General features: G+C 43.3%; 1 protein-coding gene across 1 annotated transcript in view; it reads left to right on the top strand.

Moving 5' to 3' along the window:
- Window positions 1–17,064, top strand: part of ELK3 (ETS transcription factor ELK3) — a gene marked incomplete at its 3' end in the record, with an annotated part of 69,945 nt that overhangs the window by 14,288 nt on the left and 38,593 nt on the right. The gene's annotated exons all lie outside the window — the stretch shown is intronic.

Raw genomic sequence — 17,064 nt, forward strand, 5'->3', positions numbered from 1 at the left:
CTGCGCCACCAGGGAAGCCCCATACAACTCTTTAAGGTCATGGCTACGATGAAAATTTATATGTTCTGACTTCCAATGTTTCCCCTTGCACACAGGATCGAATTTTATTAATATTAACAGTACAAAAGTTTAGGTAAAAGATTTTCCATTCAAAGGCCTATGAAATATAAGAATCAGGGGTAGTGTGTGGGGAAATACCCACTGGAAATTAGGGAGCTCATTAAATTGAAGCTCAAATTCAAGAACAGTTAGCAAGATCTTAAGTAAGTTTTACTGAATGCAAAACACCTTCTTAAATTTTATGTGCGTGTCATGAGATGCCATGAAATCCCAAATATGGCTTTCTTAGAACCTGAAAGAGGGCTTCCCCAGAGGTGGTTTTTTTTTTTTTTTTTTTTTTTTTTTTTGCGGTATGTGGGCCTCGCGCTGTTGTGCCTGCCTCTCCCGTTGCGGAGCACAGGCTCTGGACGCGCAGGCTCAGCGGCCATGGCTCACGGGCCCGGCCGCTCCGCGGCATGTGGGATCCTCCCGGACCGGGGCACGAACCCGTGTCCCCTGCATCGGCAGGCGGGCTCTCAACCACTGCGCCACCAGGGAAGCCCCAAGGTGTTTGTTTTTAAAGGAAAAATTTTTAGCCCCTGCTGGGTGCTCGCCAAGTTCCGTCAGTCTTGTCGTTTCAGTGGGATCCCCATCATGTCCCTATTCGCAGTTCAGTGTTTCTCATGGTACATGTCATTGTTACGTGAAATGCACGCAGGTTTGGGGCCCCGCTCCGGGGCCGGCGAGATCGCCTACCTTTCATTTTCCGAGATCGCCTACCTTTCATTTTCCACTTTCTTCCTCTTGTTCCACCATACAGTGTGCACACACCGAACAAGAGGATGAGTCTTTCCTGTTGAGAAGGAGCTAGGTTACAGAAGGCACAGCTTCTCACCTCCTGTCTTCATCAAGAGGCAACCTCGATTATTTAGCATTGGATGACACAGCTATGTATTTAAACCAATAGCAGATCTTTTTAAAGGGGAACTGGGTTTTTAAAAAAAGTGATGGTGGGATGGGTTCAAATTTTCTTAAAAACAGAACCAGTTGGAACAACTGGAGTCACAGATGAGGCAAGCCAGAGATGAACAAGAAAACTTCCTGATTTGATTTCTCATAGGAATGTTGTATCGCCCTCTGTGTTAAAATGGGACGTTTCTCTTAGTAGCAGTGAGATGTGCATATAAGAAATGAAGCCTCTGCTGGGGAAACTATGTGTGGTGATTAAGAAGCTGGACTTTGGAGCCACGTGCCCTGTATACAAGTCTCTGTTTTCCCAAGATACTCCCGTGGCCGGAGCGTCTTATTCTACCTTGTTAAGTCATGCAGTATCAAATTCAGATAACGTGTATCAAGTGCTCAACACAATGCCTGCTACATAGTAAATGCTCATCAAATGTTAGCGTTAAAAAAGAAAAGCTCCTATTTAAATAAGTAATGGATTTTTTTTGGTAGGAGCCCTATTCTTGAGAATTCCATGGACACTCAGTATTGGCTGGTGGGGGACGATATAGCTAACATTTCCTTTAGAATGGGACTCTTTGAGATTTATAAGTTACCTTTAGCATTTAAATCTATCTTTTTTTCTCTACTAGAGAATGTTAGAGTCTCAGAAAGGGTCCATGGACCAAACACAGGAAGAAGATACTGCCCTGGGGATGAGTGTGTGTGTGTGTGTGTGTGTGTGTGTATCTGTTCTCTGGGTGTAATTATATGCTTTAGGTTGACCGTATGAGACTGCTGGTATTTGACTGTTTTTGACCCATAAAAACAACTTCATATGGTTGAACCTAATAGTTGGTGATATGGTTAAGAAACATAATTTGAAATAGCATCATAATGAGAGAGATTATAATGAAGAATGATTATATTTTATTTTCATATGTTATTTATCAAAGCCTCAAAAGTCAACATTCGTCAGGCAGCCTTGGACCACTGATAATCATCCTGATATAACTTCTGCTGTGTGCAGTGTTATGAAGTAGTCTTGAATTTTCACTGGGGACTTATTAGTAGTTTTATCACATTGAATGTATCATTTTTCTAGCTCCATACTCTTTTGATCCAAATGACTACTGTTAGGAGAATTTGTTCAGTATTTTTTTTCCACGTTGAATTTATATGGTTAATGACTCTGGGGAAGAAAAAAAAGTCTCCGTGAGTTTCCTTGGGCAATAAGAGTAGCAGTGTTCTTACAGAAAGCAGAGTTTGGCTGTCGTGTTGAGGGTTAAAACAGAGCTGACACACAAGGCAAAATGAAACCAGAGCTGCAATTACAAAGCGGGACAGATGTAGGAGGCCAGGTTTCCTGTGGCCCATTTTCCAGTTTCCTGCCTGCAACCTGCAGAAGAAGAGGAAGCCAAACGTTCCCAAGTATGAGAGCTGAAAGGGGACGTGCTTCAAGCCAGAAGTAAGATCCTCAAAAACAACACAGACAACAAAAACAATTGCAAAGAAAGTGAAGGTTCGGGTTTAGTCCAACAATGTCTGGGAAGGAGCAACCCATCTGTTTAAAGAAAAAGCATTGTCAGCAGAGCCTGTACTTCTCTGTGAGACTCCATGGGGGCACCTGGGGACTGTCTCAGGTTGTAGGAACCTCTGATTTTTTACAGTCCTAATCATCTTTCAAGACGTCTGCTTTTTTTAAAAATACCATTGGTTACCTGGGAAGATTTTCCCTGCAGTGCCCAGGGCTTCTGAGTCTGTTTCCCGGGCATGTTGACATACGGGGGTGGTGATTGGCTGTAATGAACTACAGCCCCACTTCGGGAAAGCTGGGTGACCAGTTGGCCGCTTTGATCTAGCAGGCTTGTGTTCCTCTAACTGCTTTATAAAATTATGTCTGATGCTTTCAAGGAAGAGATTAAATGGAGATGTGTACATATGTGGAGGACTACAGATTGTACACTATTTGTGTGGCTACCTGATTGTGAGCCACGTGGGGAGATGCTGGAGAAGTGGACAAGTCCATCTTTCTCCCAAGGAAAAAAAGAGAAAAATAAAATTCTACTGTGTCTGGGCTCTTCAGCATGTGATAGAAGAGTCTCTGAAGTCAGATGTTACAGTCCCTACGTTAAAGGTAAAGAAATTGAGATCCCAAGAACTTGAGATTCATGGCTCACTTTTTTATTGAATGCCTGTGGTTTGCCACGTGCTGTGTTGGAGCTGCTGGGTGATGCTGATGGAATGATGGCTAACAAGAAATAGCTCCATCTGTGGGAGCCTTGTTGAGAGCTTCATAGGAGGCACAGATGCAGGCAGCATCTAAGCCTTGTTGAAGGCTCACAATATACAGGGCCCTGTGCCCAGCTTCTCCCATACACTCTCTCATTCAAATCGACTTGTTTCTTTCAGGTGCAGAGAAATAGGTGGGTGCTTCTGGGACAATCATTTATTATTATTATTTTTAACCCCGTGGACTGATCACCACCTCTTCCTCTGGCCCAGGAAGAACAAACTCAGTACCAGGAACATTAGGAAGTTTTGGGATGTTGCCGAATTAGGGACCCAGGGGGTATCCATGTGAGGCAGCCTAGAGTGAGAAGAGGCCCTTTCCCATCTGCATGTGGGCCTAGCCTGAAAGTGTGGGATAAGATAGGGCTGGATGTGCAGTCCTGGGGTGGGGGGGTAATGGCCTGCATAGACAGATGTGGGAGGAAGTAGAATGGCTGGAACGCACTTTCCCAGCTGGCGTTAATGTAGCCATCCAGTTACTTTTCCAAAGGAAATTCACCCATGTAAAAGTCTCCAACAAACCAGTTGAACTGCTTCTCATTTACCCACAGACAACAGAGTTTCAGAAGGAAGGAGGGGTGGATCATACACACAGTAAAGGGCAGATGTTGTTATTACAGTGGCTATCAGTGATTTCCCCGGAAAAATCTTTCTCTGTCCTCAGATAGAGGAGTTATTTGAAAAACCGGATTTGAAAAACATTGTGAACTCTAAAGGGTAAAAAAGTAGGCTGAGCCATGGCTGCTTTCCCTCTTTTCCTGTTCACTCTGCTCTTCAAAGCATGGACAATCTGTAGATATTCACAGAATGAATGAGAATATAAACATTTTTTAATAGATAAGAGAGCTTTGAGGGACATGAACTTGGCCTCACCGATTAGCTTTTTTTTTTTTTACATGCAGTGTTTGACAGTAATTAAGATGTCTTCTGAAAATAAATGTTAATAATCTTAGTTCCACCTTCTCAAAAATAACAAAAAAGACTTCAGTTTGTGCTGCTTAGTTACCAAATATTAATCCTTATTGACTTGGTGCCCTAAAATTATTCTGTGCTGAGTTATCGCAGACCACAAATAGTACTACGCATTGTTGTTTTCCAATTCCTTGCCTTAAGTACAGGTGGTTTTTGTTTGTTTTTAAAAAATATTTATTTATTTATTTGGCTGCTTCAGGTCTTAGTTGCGGCATGCGGCATCTTCGTTGAGGCATGGGGCATCTAGTTCCTTGACCAGGGATTGAACCTGGGCCCCCTGCATCGGGAGTGCGATGGTTCCTGACGTTTCTCTTGGACACTGATAACATAACAATACAGAAACTCTTAATAGATGTTGCTCTGGACAGAGGAATTGGACTTCAGAGAATTTTCAGTACTAAGTGTTTAAATCCATACTCACTTCTGTAACCATGCAGTTTTTAACAAGTAAAAAGACGTGAACTTGCAACACCTACTTTGTTTATTTCTTACACAGGAGTTTTTCTCCTTTCCTTGGGCTCTCTCGTTTCTGACTAACTGGTGTTTTTAAGTTGGCTAATTTCTCTAGTTCCCACAATATGTAGGATTTATAAAGATAATCTGACCCCCTTCAGGCCCCACCTCAGTGTAACTTAAAAAATGAAACCAGAAACATGCAAAGAGAAGTGTTAGGTTGCCACGGATATAAAGAAGAGCAAATAAGTGGGCTTTTCAGCTTCTAAGAATGGAAGCAAAAACCTCACGCTTTGCCTACATGTTCTGTGCAGTCCCGTCTCACGTTAGGATGTCTGGCGCCACCTTGTGGCAGATAGAGAGAATGCCTGCCTCCAAGGAGAGAAAAGCAACTTCTATGAGGAAGGAGGCGGCCTGAGAAGGTGCCGGGGCAGGTCTAGGTGTCAAGGGGGCTGAAGCTCAAACAATTTGGGGAAATCCTCTTTGTACAGGCCTCCACCAAGTTATAAATACAAAATCCCTGGGGCCCCTAGACTTGTGCCAGGTGGTGGTCCCTGGGGCATTCGGATCTACCATCAGCTTCACTGGGAGCCCTCCTGGCTGCAGGGTGACAAGCTGGTGATGCTGGCGCTCATGGGGCATGGCTAACTCTCCTGGCAGCCTGGCCGCTGCTGGAGGCTTGGTGGATTTTGAAGGAGCACAGTAACCTCTGGACTTAGTCGTTGTTGTTTTAATTGAGGTAGAGTTGATTTACAATATTAGTTTCCAGTGTACAACAGAGTGATTCCAAATTTTATAGATTAAACTCCATTTATAGTTATTATAAAACATTGGCTATATTCCCTGTGCTGTTCAATATATCCTTGTAGCTTATTTATTCTATCGATGGTTGTTCAGCAGTTAGTTGTGATTTTGGTGTTTTCGTGAGGGGGGTGTGCTCACGTCCATCTACTTTGCCATCTTGTCTCTGCCCCATGCTTATTTATTTTATGCACAGTAGTTTGTACCCTTATCTTGTCCTTCCCCGCTTCCCCCTCCCTCCTGGTAACCACTAGTTTGTTCTCTGTGCGTCTAGGGTGGCCTTTGTTTTTCAGGCACAAGTTGGAGGTTGTCTCTGGGTAGATCGCAGAGCCGTTTCATCCAGGCCCCTACGCTGAGCCTTGCTTTCGCCTTTGCCATTGCTGCCCCCCACCCCTGCCCTGCCCACCGCGGGGAACACCTGCCTCTGTTCTCTCACCCTTTTCTTTTTTAAGGTGGGAGAATATTCTTCTCTTGCCTTCTGGCCCCCAGAACCTCAAATGCTCTCCTACCCAAGACTCACTCCTGAGGATACAACTCAGTGAATTGTAAATCTGTACCAGAACCTGGTTTTTAGGACCCAACAGAAGCTAAATGTTAGCCAGGAAAGGGGAGAAATTCTGGGCTTGCTCTCTGGACAGCAGCAGTTCCGTAACTCCAGCTTTCAGCTTTTGAAGGAAGGGGGTTTGACCAAATCCTCTCACCGTTTTCAAATTTTCCTCACCTTTTGTTTAAGGCTGTGCTTAAGCTTACTCTTCTAGAAAGCCTTCTCCAGCTAGTCTGATCCTAATCCTGATCCTGATGTGACTTCTATACCCTTGGTAGGAGGCGGTATAACAGAGTGGCTAAGGGCATGGGCTGTGGCCTATACTAATCTCAGTTTTATTCATTCATTTATTTGACAGATGTTTCTTGAGCACCTACTATGACCTGGCAGTGATCTAAGAGTTAGGGCTGCATCAGCAAGCAAAACAAAGTTTGGGACTCGTGGAGTCAACCTTCAAGAGCAGTGCTTTTCAAACCATCTGTGGAGAAGGACCGGTGTTTTAAATTTCCAGTACATTGTGGACTGATAATTTTGGATAATACCATAAAAATTAATTACTAGGAAAATAAAAACAAAGATACCAAAATACAAGCCCCTAGTTTTTATTATAGATTAGGCAGGCGTAAGATTATATTTCAGTAAATAAGAATAAACATAATGGGGGAAATAATTGCAAAAAGCTACATATTCGGGGCTTCCCTGGTGGCGCCGTGGTTGAGAGTCCGCCTGCCGATGCAGGGGACACGGGTTCGTGCCCCGGTCCGGGAGGATCCCACATGCCGCGGAGCGGCTGGGCCTGTGAGCCATGGCTGCTGAGCCTGCACGTCCAGAGCCTGTGCTCCGCAACGGGAGAGGCCACAACAGTGAGAGGCCCGCGTACTGCAAAAAAAAAAAAGCTACATATTCAGTGAAAATGCATATAAAGGCACTTACATAGAAGATCACTATTCCTACTGATAACTTTTGTCATTCTGTAATTTTAGCCAAAGGAAAAAGTCATAAGTGAAATAGAGATTCCCTGTATTAAATGCCTATAAGCACACTTTAAACAAACACCATATTTATGAATACTTCGCTTTTCATGTAGGAAAGTGTTTAGGTTGACTAATTAATCTAGGTTGGATACAACAGTGCTACTTTCAGGAGACGAGGTATATAAACTGTTTCTGTGTTTTATTTTAATTACGCTTGAGAGAGGCCCGTTTCACAGAGGTATGTTGACCAGACAGAAAGAAGAGATTTTTAAACCCATTTCAGCAAACTCAGGATATTCATTTTTTAACTTTCATCTAAAATGCAGCAAGTTTGCTGAATTTTAAACTCCATCTTCATTCCTTCATTAGTTGCCAGTTCCAACAATTTATCCTATAACATAATACAGTTACAATTAAATCATCTTTTAATGAAACCAATGAATTGTAGATTTTTATACACTTTGGGGTTATAGTTGAAAAACTAACCTTGAACATCACACATCTTAGCATGGTCCTTCTTCATGTTTCTGACTAGTCCATAGTTTGTGCTGACCAGACAAGCCTACTGATCACATACTTGGACGTGGTGACAATGACAAATTGCAGTGAAGTCTCTAAATATTTACTCTCAATTCCTGTACTTAACTCATCATGGACTGGTGACCAACAGTTTGCACTGATGTTGGCCACACAGAGAGTAGACTGTGCTCTTCCACAGTTGGGCCTCAATTTCCTCATCTGCAAGGAGGGAACAGTAATTTTATTTAACTGAGAGCGCTGTTGTGGGAATTCAGTGAGATCATGCAAAGTGCTTGGTATATGCTAAAGGCTTAATACATAATACCCAACATGTACAGAGAAAACCAAGAGAAGGCTCTTATAATCGGAAAAGACAGATTAGTGAATGAATGATACCACTGGAGGACACACTATGATAAAGTGCTCTAAGGACCCCTGGGATTAGTGTGTTCATATGAGTGTGCGAGTGTAAATGATGTCCATTTGGGAGGACCTTTTGATCTTCTCTGTCCTGTGCTTTGTACTTACTGTTGGAGGCAACCTGACTTAGCACAAGGATGGTGACTGCATTTTACTGTTGTCACCCTGTTTCACGAGCGTTGGCCCCGTTTCTGCTCCCGAGGAGGGTGTTCAGCTCCCCACCCCCAGCCCCAGTGGAAGTCTGCCTGGCTTTAGCTAGTTGGTGTGCCCAGAGCATTGGTGGCTGGTACCCTTGACCCGAGGGAGATGCCAAGGCTGTGATGGGGCCACGTGGCCTGACGGCTCTCATATGGGCCGAGAGGTGCACCAGCGATGATGAGTCAGTATCTACAGTCTATAGCATCCTTCCCTTTGAACCTCCATCCAGAAATTAAAGGATGAATCAGTGATACTATTTGCATTCTTTAAAAACAAGTTGAAAACACAGAACGAGGGTGGAACGTAACCACTCAGAGTCTGCCTAAGTGTCCCTCCCGCTCTGTGCCAGTGGACAAGCTCTACACTTGGGCCACCTCCACCATGACCAGCCCAGGGAATGGACCCAGGCGGGCTCCATCTTCATAAGCAGTGTTGTCATGGCTATCCCTTGGCTTGTCGTTTTAGAACACTTCTCTTTCTTCTTTCTGACCCAGCAGTTCTCATCTACTTGACTCCCTTCCCCGCTCCAGGGGCACAAGATAGATGGGGACAGACCTATCTCCAAGGGAAGTGTGAGCACTCAAGGGCCATCTTTGCTGGAGTCACAACAACTCGGAGGCCTCAGGCTAAGCATTTTAAACCAGTGTTTCTTAAGCTGAAGGCAGTAAATAGGTACTCAGGGATCTGAGTTTTCTGCCAGAATTTTTTTTTAATCTGTTCTTTCATTTTTTTAAAAATTGAAGTATAGTTGATTAACAATGTTGTGTTAGTTTCAGGTGTACAGCAAAGTGATTCAGTTATATATATATATATATATATATATATATATATATTCTTTTTCAGATTCTTTCCCATTGTAGGTTATTACAAGATATATTTTTTAACATCTTTATTGGTGTGTAATTGCTTTACAGTGGTGTGTTTCTTCTGTACAACGAAGTGAATCAGCTATACATATACATATATCCCCATATCCCCTCCCTCTTGCATCTCCCTCCCACCCTCCCTATCCCACCCCTCTAGGTGGTCACAAAGCACCGAACTGATCTCCCTGTGCTATGCGGCTGCTTCCCACTAGCTATCTATTTTACATTTGGTAGTGTATATAAGTCCATGCCACTCTCTCACTTCCTCCCAGCTTACCCTTCCCCCTCCCCGTGTCCTCAAGTCTGTTCTCTATGTCTGCGTCTTTATTCCTGTCCTGGCCCTAGGTTCTTCAGAACCTTTTTTTTAGATTCCATATATATGTGTTAGCATACGGTATTTGTTTTTCTCTTTCTGACTTCACTCTGTATGATAGACTCTATGTCCATCCACCTCACTACAAATAACTCAATTTCATTTCTTTTTATGGCTGAATAATATTCCATTGTATATATGTGCCACATCTTCTTTATCCATTCATTTGTTGATGGACACTTAGGTGGCTTCCATGTCCTGGCTATTGTAAATATAACTGCAATGAACATTGGGGTACATGACTCCTTTTGAATTATGGTTTTCTCAGGGTATATGCCCAGTAGTGGGATTGCTGGGTTGTATGGTGGTTCTATCTTTAGTTTTTTAAGGAACCTCCATACTGTTCTTCATAGTGGTGGTATCAACTTACATATTACATGATATTGAATATAGTTCCCTGTGCTATACAGTAGGTCTTTGTTATTTATGTTTTATATATAGTAGTGTGTATCTGTTAATGTTCTTTCACTTTTTTGTTTTTTTTGAATTTTATTTTATTTTTTTATACAGCAAGTTCTTATTAGTCATCAGTTTTATACACATCAGTGTATACATGTCAATCCCAATCGCCAATTCATCACACCACCACCCTACCGCTGCTTTCCCCCTTGGTGTCCATACGTTTGTTCTCTACATCTGTGTCTCAATTTCTGCCCTGCAAACCGGTTCATCTGTACCATTTTTCTAGGTTCCACATATATGCGTTAATATACGATATTTGTTTTTCTCTTTCTCACTAACTTCACTCTGTATGACAGTCTCTAGATTTATCCACAGCTCTACAAATGACCCAATTTTGTTCCTTTTTATGGCTGAGTAATATTCCATTGTATATATATACCACATCTTCTTTACCCATTCATCTGTCGATGGGCATTTAGGTTGCTTCCATGACCTGGCTATTGTAAATAGTGCTGCAGTGAACATTGGGGTGCATGTGTCTTTTTTTTTTTTTTTTTAAGGTGTTGGGGGTAGGAGTTTATTAATTAATTTATTTATTTTGGCTGTGTTGGGTCTTCGTTTCTGTGTGTGGGCTTTCTCTAGTTGTGGCAAACGGGGGCCACTCTTCACCGCGGTGCGCGGGCCTCTCACTATTGCAGCCTCTCTTGTTGCGGAGCACAGGCTCCAGATGCGCAGGCTCAGTAGTTGTGGCTCACAGGCCGAGTTGCTCTGTGGCATGTGGGATCCTCCCAGACCAGGGCTGGAACCCGTGTCCCCTGCATTAGCAGGCAGATTCTCAGCCACTGCGCCAGGGAAGCCCCTGCATGTGTCTTTTTGAATTATGGTTTTCTCGGTATATGCCTAGTAGTGGGATTGCTGGGTCCTATGGTAATTCTATTTTTAGTGTTTTAAGGAACCTCCATACTGTTCTCCATAATGGCTGTATCAATTTACATATTACAAGATATTGAATATAGTTCCCTGTGCTATACAGTAGGTCTTTGTTATTTATCTATTTTATATATAGTAGTGTATATCTGTTAATGTTCTTTCATTTTTTGATGATAATCTTTAAAAAAAAACTCACATAAACGTATTCCAGGTCACCTTATAAACAATAGTCACCAAATAGCTGAAGATTCTCCCTGGATTTCAATGCTTGTATTGGAGTCGTTGTCTAATGAACAAAGAACCAAGGTGGATACAGTAGCTAAATGATGCCTTTGAGCTAGGTGAAGGCCAAATGTCCTCACAATGTGTTCTACGCAGAGGTTTCCCTGTTGCTTAAAAAATAATAGTAAACATTTGAATAACACTTACTATGTACCAGGTGTAGTTCAAGTGCATTCTTAGTAACTCACGTAATCCTTGCAACCACCCTGTAAAGGAAATACTTTTATTATCATCATCCCCATTTTCCTTATGGGGATATTGAGGCACAGAAGGGTTAAGTAACTTACCCAAAGTCCCACAGGCAGACAGGACTGGTACTTGCATTTGAACCCAGAGAGTCTGGCTCTGAATCTGTTTTACCCATTATGTAACCTTCCAAGTAGACAGAAGTGGTTCACCCTCTCACCTGCTGCAAGCTGTAGAAAATAATTGTGCTTCCATGAAAAACTGCATTATCTAGTCTCTAGAGAAAAACCCCTTTGGATGATGTGATTCTGGCTTTATGGAAGCTATTTTACAATCCTGTTAATTATAGATAACTGATAGCAAAATAATTATTGTCTATAGATATGCAAATTCTATTCTATCTTATAGTGTTCAGTTGGTTCCTCTCTCACCCCATTTGTGCATTCATTTCAATATTCCTAATTTATAAATGCCTTTATTATTCAGATTCTTTTTTGAACTCGTTAGAACATCTGCCAAGTTCCTGCTTGACTAATGAGTGAAATAAAATCTTTAACATGTCTTCATTTTATATCTGTAGGAGAGCCATGATTTCACCCATGTTGAAAATTATTTTTTAACAAAGTTATTTCTCAACTCTTAGTTTCTCAGTGAGGCCTTCCATGACCTTCTGCTCATACACCCCAGGCTCCCCACACCCTTATCCTGCTCTGGTTGCATTTCCCCATAACACTATTCTTCCAACATACTATGTATTTTAATAGTCATATGTTTGTTGTTTATGGCCTGTCTTCTCCCTTTGGAATGTAAGCTCCATGAGGACAGATGTCTTCATCTCCTTTGTTCTCTGATGTGTCCCAAATACCCAGAGGGTGTCTTGGCATAAAATGTACACTCAAAAAAATTTTGAAAAAAAGTGGAGAGAGAATTGGGTCTCTCTCCTCTTTGTAGGGTATAATCATATAAACACATCTTACTCAAACCTTTTTACCATAACCTTTTTGTTGGTTGCCTTTCAACAAAACATCATGTGTCATATACAAAATTAATTGTTAATTTGAATAGGGTGGGAGCAGTCTATTTTATTTGTGCATTTCATGTGGCTGTATAAGAACTATAAACCTTGAGGTGTTTATATCCATTTTTCTTCTTTATATTGAAGGGAGACTATAATAAAAAAATTTAGTGAAAAAGATTTGTCAACATGGGAACATAATACACATACCTCTTGCTCCTTTAAAAGGATGTGTGTGTATTATTCAGATTTGACAAACTGTTTCAAATGATCTAACTGTGCTCCACAGCAGCAAGATCTAGGCTATAAATTACAAAGGAAAAGGAACAGTTGGGGCAAATAGCAGGTAGCTTTGTTCTCTGGAGAGGCCTGGATGAGGGCTTGCCAGCTGCTGTGACTGCGGTCTTGGGTTAGTTCCAACAGAAGTGGTGAGAGAGAGACCATCCACGGCAGGCGGTGGGATTGAGGGTGCAGTCAGCGGGGTACAGAAAGTATCTAATGCGGAAGGACACCTCTTCCTGTAAGAGCAGTGATGCTTTAGAAGTGGATCCTCCTAAATGTAAAAGTGCAGAGTTTGCTTTTGCATTAAGAATGGCATTACAAGTGCTATAGAATTTAAAGAATCAATCAATAAAAAAAATTAAAAATAAAAAAAGAATAGAATCATGTGCTTTCCATGAAATTAAAAATAATTTTAAAATCATCAGTTGATGGTTTTGCAGCTATCATATCATTTCATGAGATTTTAAGGTTTCAAAGGATCATGTGTTCATATTGAAAATTAAATTTTATCAACTCTAAAAAAAAAAAAAGAATGGCATTACAATACCTGATAAAATTTCATCCATTCGAAGTAAGATCTGGGGGGAAAAAAGCAGCATTTTCTAGGTAGCCAAAAATTTGATTTGGGAAATTTTTTTTGATTAATAGCATTTCTTTTATGTATTCTATGTATTTTAAGTGGAAATTTGTGGGAAATCGGCTCAGTGAGGCTAGGCTGATGAAACATTTTAACTTAAAGCAGACCCCGGTTTGTATAATAATATATCAAACATAAATCTCAAGTATCAACACTTTCTTGAACTTTTTATTTAATAAGAGCCACAGGATGTTGTCTGAATTACACACATTCCTTACAATGGCAGCCGTATAACTTGGACTTGATTGTACCCACATGTTAAGATATAGGACTTTATTAAGGATTCTAGGCATCAAGGAATTAATTTTTTTTAAAAAACACTTCATTTTTCTTTCTGGTGAGAGAAATCTTCATTTGGATGAATTTGCTAATATGTGTTGGTGGTTACGGGGGAGACTATTCCCCAGTCACGATGTTAGACTCTTTTTCTTTGCCAGCGTCTGGGAGGGGGCAAAGTTTGTAGCTGGCAGAGGTGTGTCACAGAACGTGAAGCATGATTGTATGTGAAGACAACTGTGTAAATGATGACACTTAATCATGGTTAAAGTAAGTTAAGGTGGGAACTAAAATCAAAGAAGCAGTGAGTACCCTTGATGGCTGGAACCACAGCGGTGACGTCAGCTGGTGACCCCTCCCCCGTCTGCCCTCCTGTTTCCCTCCCTCCCCGTGTCCCCACTCCCCACGTACACTCGCCCATTTCCATCACACCACTGGCTCCGGCCAGAGAGGATGGGGGCATCCAGAGCCGCCCTGGGGGCCCACTGTCTCCCAGAATGACTTCTGCCGAGTGTAGAAGGGGATGACAGATGTTTGTAGATGCAGTATACTCGCAGGGAAATTTTTTTTTTTTTTTTTTTTTGCGGTACACGGGCCTCTCACTGGTGTGGCCTCTCCCGTTGCCGAGCACAGGCTCCGGACGCGCAGGCTCAGCGGCCATGGCTCACGGGCCCAGCCGCTCCGCGGCATGTGGGATCTTCCTGGACCGGGGCACGAACCCGTGTCCCCTGCATCGGCAGGTGGACTCTCAACCACTGGGCCACCACGGAAGCCCACAAGGAAACATTTTTGAGACTCATCTCTGAGTAATGTGTGGCTGGATTTCTAACAGTAAAGATTTGTGCGACTGCACACCCATTGAAACTGGTGGACCCACCAGGGTGGAGGAGTGGCCGAAGAGCTGGCAAAGGAGAAGGAGGCCCTCAGCACCGGGCTTGACGTGCTTTAGGCAGAGGTGGCTTGATGCCTTAGTCACCTCCAGTGCAGCCCTGTTACTCACATCCACCCTCTAAGGGATCCTCCCATCCGCAGCCGAAGCCTGACTCTGACACCTTGGTGTGGGAGAGTAAGGGGGCAAAGGGGTTGTTCCTCAGCCCACCCAGCCTCACCAAAGCTCTGAGTTTGTCGGGGCGGCTCTGTGATTCCTAGTTCTCAGCGCGTGCCTCCCCTCAGCCCGGTTCATTTATTCCAGAAACCTGGGAGGGCCCTAATGAGGGGGTCCACATCCCCACCATTTGCTCCTCTGCCTTTTCACTTTCTACTCTTTTATGTCTCCCTTTTCTTTCCCTCTTTCCTCCTTCTGCGTTTGCCGTAGGCCGTGGCCACAGCACCCATGGTCATTTTTGTGGCCCACTCGTGACCCTCTGAGTAAAGGTGTGATCGGGCAATCCCCCTACATAGCATGCTTTCTCGTGTCTAGACACACCTCATGATTGTGAATGTAAGTTTACAGTGTAAAGATATTGCACCCCAGCAAAGAGAGAATTATTTTAGACCAAGATGTCGGGCACTGTAATTGTCAACTCTTGCTACAATGGTGCCGCATAACAGACAGCCCCGGGAGTCACTGGCAAACAGCAGTATTTATTTTCCTCATTGGTTAACCTCAGGGATGCTGCTTCAGACTGTGTGTTGTGGGACTTGGCTCCAGGCTTTGGGTTGAGCTCAGGTTGGCTCCGCGTGCCTTTCATTTTTGGGCAGCAGCTTCACGGCGGTAACAGGAGCACAAGAGGAAAAGTGCAAACATGGGAAGCCTCTTAGACCTCAGCTGAGAATTGGCACATTGTCATTTCTACTCATCCTTCTATTGGCTAAATCAAATCACGTGGCCAAGCCCAAATTTCAGTGGGATGGGAAGAAAGTACTCCACCCGCTCTGGGGCACTGCTTCATGGTCACTTGAAAGGGAGAAGGGATGAAGAATGGAGAACATTTATCCAGTCTGCCATACAGGTCCTCATCATTTATGTCCGAGGCACATGGCTCTGATACACGGGCTTGGAACGCCAAGGAAAGGGATTCCAGGAAGCACAAGAAGCTCCGAGGAGTCCTGGTTGGTAGAAGCACTAAGTGTAAAACAGATGGGGGTGTTTACGTTGTCCTCCCGTCCCATCTGGAACAGGATGGCTCGTGTCAATTAAAGGTGGGGGAGGTGCAGGTGGCTGACCACTATCCTACCTGGCATCTGAGCCACAGACCCAGAAATCCTCTCTGTCCAGACCTCTAAACCCACTGGCCGCCTTCTGCCCTTGAAAATTGTAAAGATATTTGAAAGCTTACTGTCTGAAGTGTTTGGCCGAGAACACACCAAAGAGTTTGAGACAACTGTTAACAATTCTTAGTGCCAATGATGAGAAGAAAGTTGTGGCTCGTCTTCAAGTAATTGGAAGCTCATATTAGGAGTTGGAGCTGGCAGGCTGCTGCGGATGCGCCACCGCCGTTGCGCTTACAAGACTCATGAGATGCAAAGGCGGTTTTGATCTAACAATGAAATGACTTACTGTCTTACAGACTGAGTGGCCATTGTGGTGAAGATTGATTTCTGTAGAGAATACCTCCTTTAAAGAGCCATAAATAAAGTACCCTGTGGGTGTTTGAAGAACATTCCTAATCTGCTTCCCTTTAACTGAGAAACCCACGTTGCTCAGGGAAACAATAAAATGTATTCTTTTGGCGAAACATGTGAAAGGAAATAAGGAAATGAATACTTACTGGAGGGCTAGGTATGTTCACATCCATCCCTGTGTGGAAAGGAAGAAAAATGATTTGTCAGTCTGAACGCTGCCCCTTTAAGAGAAATGCAGGAGAGGTGTGGAGTTGACAAAAATATTGGTACAAATAACACCCCCTAAGACTGTTATTCTGGCTTCCGGGTCTCCCAGAGTCGTGCATCTTTCTCACTGCTCCCTTGTTCCCTTCACCCTGGCTACCTCCTGGGGCTTCCGAGTTTCCTCCTTGCATAGTAGGGGATGATCCCAAGTTCTCTCTGGCTTTGTCCCCACCTCACAACTGGCCTTTGAAGCTTCCATCTGTTCCAGAAGACAATTTTCCACCCTCTGGTCATCCCTGGCTCCCTCAGCCCAGCACTAGGATCTTACCCCCATTTTTCCCAGATCAAAACCCAGGGCACTTCACGTGTCTAATCATGACAGTCGATCTGTGGTGAAGCTTTTGAGGCCAGCCCAACTGCCTCTTCTTTCCTGATGTACGAACGTTGATAAGACAAACTGTTGTTGTTGTTATTATTTTTAGAATCAGTACCCATTGCCATGAAAGTCCTCAGATGTCTGAAGTTGGTAACTGCCTGGGAGAGTGGGGAAAAATTTCCTCAAGGAGGTCCCCTATAAACTGGGTCATGATGGATGAGTAGGAGTTCACCAGGCTCCAAAGCTAGGGAACAGCATTTTAGGCAGAAGGAACAGCACCTACAAAGTCCACACCAGAGTCAAGGAAAGAAGATAAGATTTTATAGGCTTTCCTCTCACAGTGGAGAAAAAAATGCTTTTCCCATGTCTGTGCTTGTGCCACATGACAAGTGCCTGGGAAAGAGAATGACTCTTCAAGTGGCAGTGACCCATTCCTTAGGTCTATAAACATGTATCAGTCAGACGCACGCTACACTCGGGCATTGGGCTGGGTTATCAGAGTGCTGGGGATACAAC

The sequence above is a fragment of the Hyperoodon ampullatus genome, assembly GCF_949752795.1.
Source record: "Hyperoodon ampullatus genome assembly, chromosome: 11".
Lineage (NCBI taxonomy): Eukaryota > Metazoa > Chordata > Mammalia > Artiodactyla > Ziphiidae > Hyperoodon > Hyperoodon ampullatus.